Genomic DNA, 8,043 nt, shown 5'->3' on the forward strand with positions numbered 1-8,043 from the left:
ACATAAAATGTTTTAACATTGTTTACGTTTATTTTTCTTTTGTTTTTGTCTTTTAATTTAACTTTTATATTTTTTAAAAGTTAAAATAAATGTCAATTATCAAATCATGCATTATAATTAATTTTTCACATAATAATTATAGTTCTTCAATCTTTTTAATGAATTTATTTATATAAATTTTTCTTTTAAAAAATGTTTCTTTTAATAAAAAAATTTAATCTTTTATGATATATTTATCTAATTAATTACTCTACGAGTTAATTCTGATCATAAAAATTATTTGATTCTAAACATATTTATTAATGTGGTTCAACTAGTTCATAAATCAATTTAAGTTCAGTAAAATAGTGCGATACTGTGCATTTTGGAGCGATTTTTTTTTTAAAATTAAACCATATACACTTCTAATTTTTGATTTTACATATAGTCATTATACATGTAAGATTAACATCCATGAGAATAACATCCATAAATACATGACACTTTCCTTAAAATATCCCTCCCATAACTGAAAAACATGTCAATACTTAAAGATAGATGATCCCTTTTTAATATGGGTTGAAATTGTAAGCTTATGTACTATTTTTGTAGGAGATTAAAGGCTGATCCACCAAAAAGAAAAATAAAAAAATTAAATAAAATAATTTTAGGTTTTTATTAGTCGCTGCCTCTTTTATCTGTGAACTTGGCTTTTTACATTGCTTACTTCTACTACTTTATCTATGATAATAAAACCAAAAATAAAATATTATAAATAAATATTACATTGATTCTTACATAGAAGATTTTATTTTATTTTTTTATTTATTCTTTGTTATAAGATCTTTTCTTTTATTGTTTGATGCATTAATTAAATATATTTTGATTAAAATATTTTTATTTTATTGAAAATATATATACAAAAGATAATAAATATTCAAAAATTATTGAATAAAAATTATTTCTTTTATTACAATTGACAAAGATAATAAATAGACACAAAAACATTTCTCTCTTCCAAACATTAATTAATTAGGTAGAAAATAATTAAATGAAAAGATAAAGTGTTAATTTAAGGGATGTTAACATTAATTTTGAAAAAAATTGTTTAAATTACTGACAATCTTAATGCTCGTAAATAAATTAACTAATTTTTCAAGGGGTGTAACATAGTTGAAAGGGACTTATAATTAGAGACACAAGTAATATGTATGTATGTGTACATGTGTGTGTATATATATTATTCCAATATGAAAAATACACTAGAACCTTGTTGTTGTTTAAGGTTATAATATTCAAAAGGTGTATTAAGCGTCCTAGAGATGGGATTTTATACTCACTCATCTAGTCTTCATGGGCCTAGGATTTTTTAGATTTTGTGTGGATTTAGACACCATATTTTGGTACTTAATCATGATCATTAATGACTAAATTTTGTATCAGATATGTGGTCTCAAATCGACAAAATGTTAAGTTGTTTTACAAATACAGGGATATGATTGATAGGGTGTTCGATTAGGAACTTGGCCAATCTCTTTCACCTAGACCCTCTTAACAATAAGTAGGGAAGGTACATTTGTCCACCGGCCTTGAACACGAAGGGCGTAAAGACTAAGTCAAAGCAATCTTTTAATTAAGACCTATTGGGAAAATGTTCAGTTGGTATATTTGTCCACTACCCTCAAACATGAAAGGCGTAGAGGCTAATTGGAGTACCCTCTTAGCAAATTTCTAGGAGTATACATTCTATTGGCAAAAGGTCGAGAGAGTACACTTGTCCACCAACCTCAAACATGAAAGACGTAGAAACTAAGTTAGAGCATCCTCTTACAAATTTTCAAGTATACACTCTCTCAACAAAAAGGTCGAGAGAGTACACTTGTCCACCAACCTTAAGCATGAAAAGCGTATAGGCTGAAGCATATCACTATCTCAAAGAATTTTCAAGATGATACATTCTCTTGAGAAAAGATTGAAAGAGTGCACTTATTCATTAACCTCAAGTGTGAAAGACACAGAAGTTAAATTATATTACTCTCTTAACTAATTTCTATGAAGAGACACACCATACACATTATTATTTATTAGTATATATATATATATATATATATATATATATATATATAACTGACATTTTGATTAATCATTGCCTTATTGCTAGTTTATTTCTTGGTGGGTTAAAATAGGACAACTCAAACACATCAATGATTTAATTACTCCATATTAACTTGTCCAAATGGGTGCATGGGATAGATAGTCCTGCTAGTTCAAATTTATTTTATATGTAGGATTTTTAATTAGAATATGTTAGTAAATTACATTATTAGTGTATTTTAAAATAATTGTATTTTTTTAAGTATGAAAAATAAGTGAGTGTACTATATGTGTGTTAGTAAATTATATTATGTGTATATTTTGATAATATGTAATAGAGAGAGAAGGGTTAAATTTTACCAAGTGTAATTTTAAAAGAATTACTATCTATTTTCATCATATTATTTTCTCTCAATCTAATTATTCAAACGAGTAAATAATTTTTCATTATTAGATTAAAAGAAAATATGTTATATTTTGATGGTGAAGATGGATAATTAATATATTCTGAAATGATTCTGAAAAATCACTAAAAATAACATTTGGATCAAAATTGAAAACAAAAACAATATTGATCATAAAGTCATGTTATAAATAATATTAAAATTATTTGATATTTTATTTATTAATTCAATTTGATGTATAAGATATTTTTATGATATTTGTTATTTTAAATTAATGAAATATAGTATTAAATAGTTTTCAAAATTTTAAAAAATTTAAAATTTTGATTTATATATTATTTTTTTAATTTAATAATTACATTATTAAAATTTGATATAATATATATATATATATATATATATATATATATATATATATATATATATATATAATATTGTTGACCGTATCATCTGAAGTTATGTTCTATTATTGTTCACCAAGCTATAAGAGGCATATCATGCTCAATAGCCAATTTAATCAAGTGCTAACTTGAATTTCACGAGATATGTTCTATTTAATTTTCTAAATAACGTATGCATAATGCATATTTACAACTGAGCCCATAATATAGCATTATGCTATTACCTCTCACGTGCTCTCGCTCATCCTTGTACGGCCAATAATATCACTCCTTTAATTTTCTCATTTTGTTTGTCCTGCTATGGCGAACGATATATATTGTAAATTTTATGTATTACCAATCTCTCGAAATCAGATCATATTTCAAGATATATGAAACGTGAATATTTGAGATGTATATGTGAATGCTTCACCATTGGATCGTGCATGTCAAATTTTATCTATTTACCCAAATTGTGTGAAAGAAGACAAAGCAAGGGAGGCAACTTTGCATGATTGGACTTCTCTTTTGAATACATATGGAAAATGAATTGATATTTTACCATATCATATATATATATATATATATATATATATATATATATATATATATATATATATATGATTTGCTTACTCCATTTAACAATTTATTTTTTATATTAAATTTTAATGATATAATTATTGAATTAAAAACTCTTAATATAAATATTAAATTTAAAATTTTTTAAAAATTTATAAACTTGATTATATTAAAAAATTTAATTTAATTTAACGACTGAATTATTAAAATTTAATTTAAATATAAATTATTTAATGAAAGAAATTTAAATAGACTTACTCTTAAAATAAGTAAATTTATTTTTTGTCTCGTTCTAAGATTTTTCTCTCTCACTTTCTCTCTTTATTTATCAGATCGTATACATGCCATGTTTGTTTTTTTTGTCCTTTAGTTCTATACGATTGACAAATGGCTACTATATGTATATGAAAATGACTTTCTGCAAATTTTCTGTATGTTTTGGTCCTAGCTAAGAATATATGTTGAGATGTAAGCACGAAATTACCGTAAATACTAGCCATACTTATCTTATTACTCTGTTGATTAATAGAAACTTGCTTGCCAACCGTTCTTGAAATAAAAAATTTTGTTTTGATTATTATTAAGTAGCTGAGTTTTCAATTTCATTACGTCCTTTTGTTTTTCTATGAAAATACTGACATCCTTATAAATTAGCTAATGATATTTATTTATTTACACTACGAGAGGAGAGCGGGAATATATTGAATTTAAACTTATGCCTATTTTCAATCGGAATTTTCGTTAACAAGTATTTTTTATGGTAACACAAATAATATATACGATTATATGACTTTTTTATTTGTTGTAATTCTAACTACATAATTTACGATAAATCTGGTACGGCAAGAATTGAGGATGGAGAGAGGGTGATATTTAAGCCTTAAGACTCTCTCATCTAATGAACTAGTATTTTGAATTTGATGATTCTCATGTGCTCAAGTCCTAACAATTGATATTTTTATTAAGAGCTGGACAACGAAAAGAGTTACCTATAGGTTGGACTGAAGTACAAACCAAATATTGATAGATGGGTGAAGTTGTCAAAAAAGAAAAAAGTCATCATCTGATTAATGTTGATAGAATGAAAGTTGTTGTAGAAGTCAACCCTTATAGGGAACAACAACGCTAAGAGTCGCACATTGAATAAAATATGAAGTTAAATGTATTACTTAAGCTTTGAGACGTTTCCATTTAATAAATTTGTCTTTTAGATTGGATTCTTTTCATGTATTTAAGTCCTAATAGAGGTTATAGAAGACGCAGACACAAAAATAATATAAAAAAAGAATAATCATTGGATCTATATCGATAGAGTGAAAGTCATCATAAATATCAACATTTAAAGGAGACAAGTCTCGAGACAAGTCTCGCTTTGAATAAATACATAATGTTCAACTTAATATTTAAGTTTTAAAATTCTCTCACCTAATAAATTAGTCTTTTGAATTAGATTCTTCTAAAGTATTTAAGCCCTAACTAAGGCCAAAGAAGAAATAGACAAGAAAAAATCAAACTTCCCTCATTTGGTAAAGAGAAAGTAGTGTAGGAAAAAAAAATTAAAATGAACAGATCTCATATTTCTTTTTCTCATTTATTTATTTTTTCCTGCATAATTGTGAAAAATGAACAATGATTTGTGTAGAAAGAAAAAATAATCGTTTGAAGTGATTCAATAATCAGTTGTGTATCAATTTTTCACCGCAAAAATGTATGTATTAATTGTTTATTAATTTAATAGATTGATTTTGTTGATTTAATTAATTAAATTAAAACATTAACCAACTATTTAATTAATTTAAAATTAATTTTATTTTTTATTTCTCTCTCTCTCTGTTTTAATTTCTTTCCTTTTTTATTTTAATTAAAAAATCCTAATTTTTATAAATTTTCTCTTTTTTTTTTCTCTATTTCTTTTTTATAATTTCACATTTACATACGATTGATGAGCGATTAAGAATTATTACTAGGCTTACAGAAACCATGTAATGATTCTAGGCGTACATACAGAAACTACGTAATGATCATCAATGACTATTAATTAATTTGATAAACCAATTATATACTTGCAAGTAATTTATTTGTTTAAGCGTATATATATTTAACTGTTTTAAAAGCTTATATAATTTTTTTCTGTATAATGTTTAGAATGGAAATGAATTGTTTATATTTTGAGTGATATTTAAAAATGATTAATATATATATATATATATATTTAATTAAGATTTAGAAAAATATTTTAAATTAATTTATCCTTTTATCAAATAAATATTTAATTTAATTTAATCTTGTTGATCGAGTCCTTTTATCCTTTTTACTTAGTCTTTTAAGAGTTATTCTCTCTATTCTCTATGGTAAGCAAAAAAAAAAATACATTTTTTTAAATATAAGTAAATTTAACTAATTTTATATTATTTAATGATATTTCTTTTAACATATCTTTCCTTTAATGTTTGATCTTTTGGTTGTAATACTTTTTTAACAATTATAACAAAGACAATTTAGAAAGAATCTTATGATATTAATAGAATTTAATGCAAATAATTAACTTTCTTAATATGCGTAAAATTAGTTATTTTTACTTTTAATATACTCTCTTCGTTTTTTTTTGTTTAACGTTTAAGATTTATGCACAAAAATTAAGAAAATGATTGATATTTTAATTTTTTAAAGTATTTATTACTTATTTTCTTATTATACCCTTTATATGGTTAGAGAAAAAATAAGTACATTAAAAAAAAAATAAACACACATTAATTAACAAGGATAAAAATGAAAAAAAATAAACTATTGATTTTAGAAAAGTAACAATAAAAAAATAACAAAAAAAAAAAATAGTGTCAAAATGACTATAAAAAAAAATAGAGAAAGTAGAAAATAGAGGGAGTAATTTTACTTTATCCTATTAATTATTGGTTAACTTGATCTTAAATGACTTTAAGAAATACCTTTCTTTATTATAAATACAATTTCATAAGATATAGAGATATACATATTTTTTTTATCACTTTTGAATAATTCATATTTAAGAAAACTTACTAATTCTATTATATAATTATTATTGAGAATTTGTATAAGCTCTTAAAGAATGTACTATACAAGTTTAAAGTTAAAAAAGAGATTATAATTGGTGATTAATGATCGGAAAGTGAATAGTGATTCATGAAAATGGATAAGAATATAGGAAATATATAGATAGAAGTAGAGTAGTAGAAGTGTAATGTTGGAAAATAAAGATATTGGTAATATATTATTGAATGTCTCCTGTAAAATGGCATTAACATGTTGTGGAAAGATGGGTCTAAATCTAATACTAGTATATAGGAATAGGGGGTGTTGGGTATGATAATGGAGATGCGCGTGCACATGGGGGGGAAGAACTAAGAAGTAAGAAGACGACTTGACCTATCTTTCTGTGCCTTGTGAGTTGTGAGTTGTGAGTGTTTTTCTCTCTCATAGATATAGATTTTAGAGCATAGGATACCATCTTAGAGCCTTCAATACGCCCATCTACTTCTCACCCTCTTTCTATAAAAATATTAGTATGGATTGGGTTTACCAAATACCAACCCATCATCAAATGAATCTTTCCACGTGCACTGTCTACCAAATACACATTCATGCCCTTCCTTTTCACCACTAATCATCACCAACACACTTCTATTCTATTCCTTTTTTATATGCAATTCACTACGTACTGCATACAACACTTTCTGTTTTTCATAAAATAACCCATGTAGACATTTTTTTTTTCCTTTTAAACCAGCCAAAAGTTAATTTTACGAGATACTCAAATCTATTTCAAATATTTTTTTAACTAATATTTGTCCTACACTCCGGATTAACTCTTTAAATATATATTTACACAATAATATTATATGTCAATTATGTCACACTTTATTAGTATATGTAATAAGTGATATGCATTTATATTTATATGTTTGAAATAATATTCGAAGAAAGAAGTTAGTTAGTCTCTCAAATGCACCTTTATATTTTGAGAGATCAATATTTGGTTCTTAAATCAAGATAGTATGATACTTTTCGCACCGAAACAAATATCTAGGAATTTTAATTAATATTATAAACTTCATGTCAACATTTCATTAAAGTTAAATGTATTTAAAATTAGATTTATGTATTTTTTAATATATACAATGAGTGAGTTTTGATTTTAGTTATTTATTTATTTATTTATTTATTTATTTTTTATCTCTCAAAATATAAAATTATTATTTTTTACCCTACTATTATATAATATTCATTATCTGTTTATGTATTTATTGAAAGTCAAGTCATTATCTCAAGTGATACTCTAGTGTTTGTAATATATGTTGACATATGGTATTTTTAAAAAGTTATAGATCTTAAAATAAGCATTACTCCCTCTTGTCTTTATTAAAAGACAATTTTAACCTAATTATACAGATTAATAGTTAATTTATGGTATTTTTGTTAATTTTTTTTATAAACAACACTTTTTTAATAAATTAAATATATATTTTTTTAAAACTTTTTGATGTGTTTATCTAATTTTGTTTCTTAAATAAACAGTTTTCTCTTTCTTTTAGGAAACAACTCATATTTGTTTCTTAAAGAATTATTATTTT

Source organism: Cajanus cajan, chromosome 7 (assembly GCF_000230855.2).
Source record: "Cajanus cajan strain Asha chromosome 7, NIPB_CcT2T_4, whole genome shotgun sequence".
NCBI classification, from domain to species: Eukaryota; Viridiplantae; Streptophyta; class Magnoliopsida; order Fabales; family Fabaceae; genus Cajanus; species Cajanus cajan.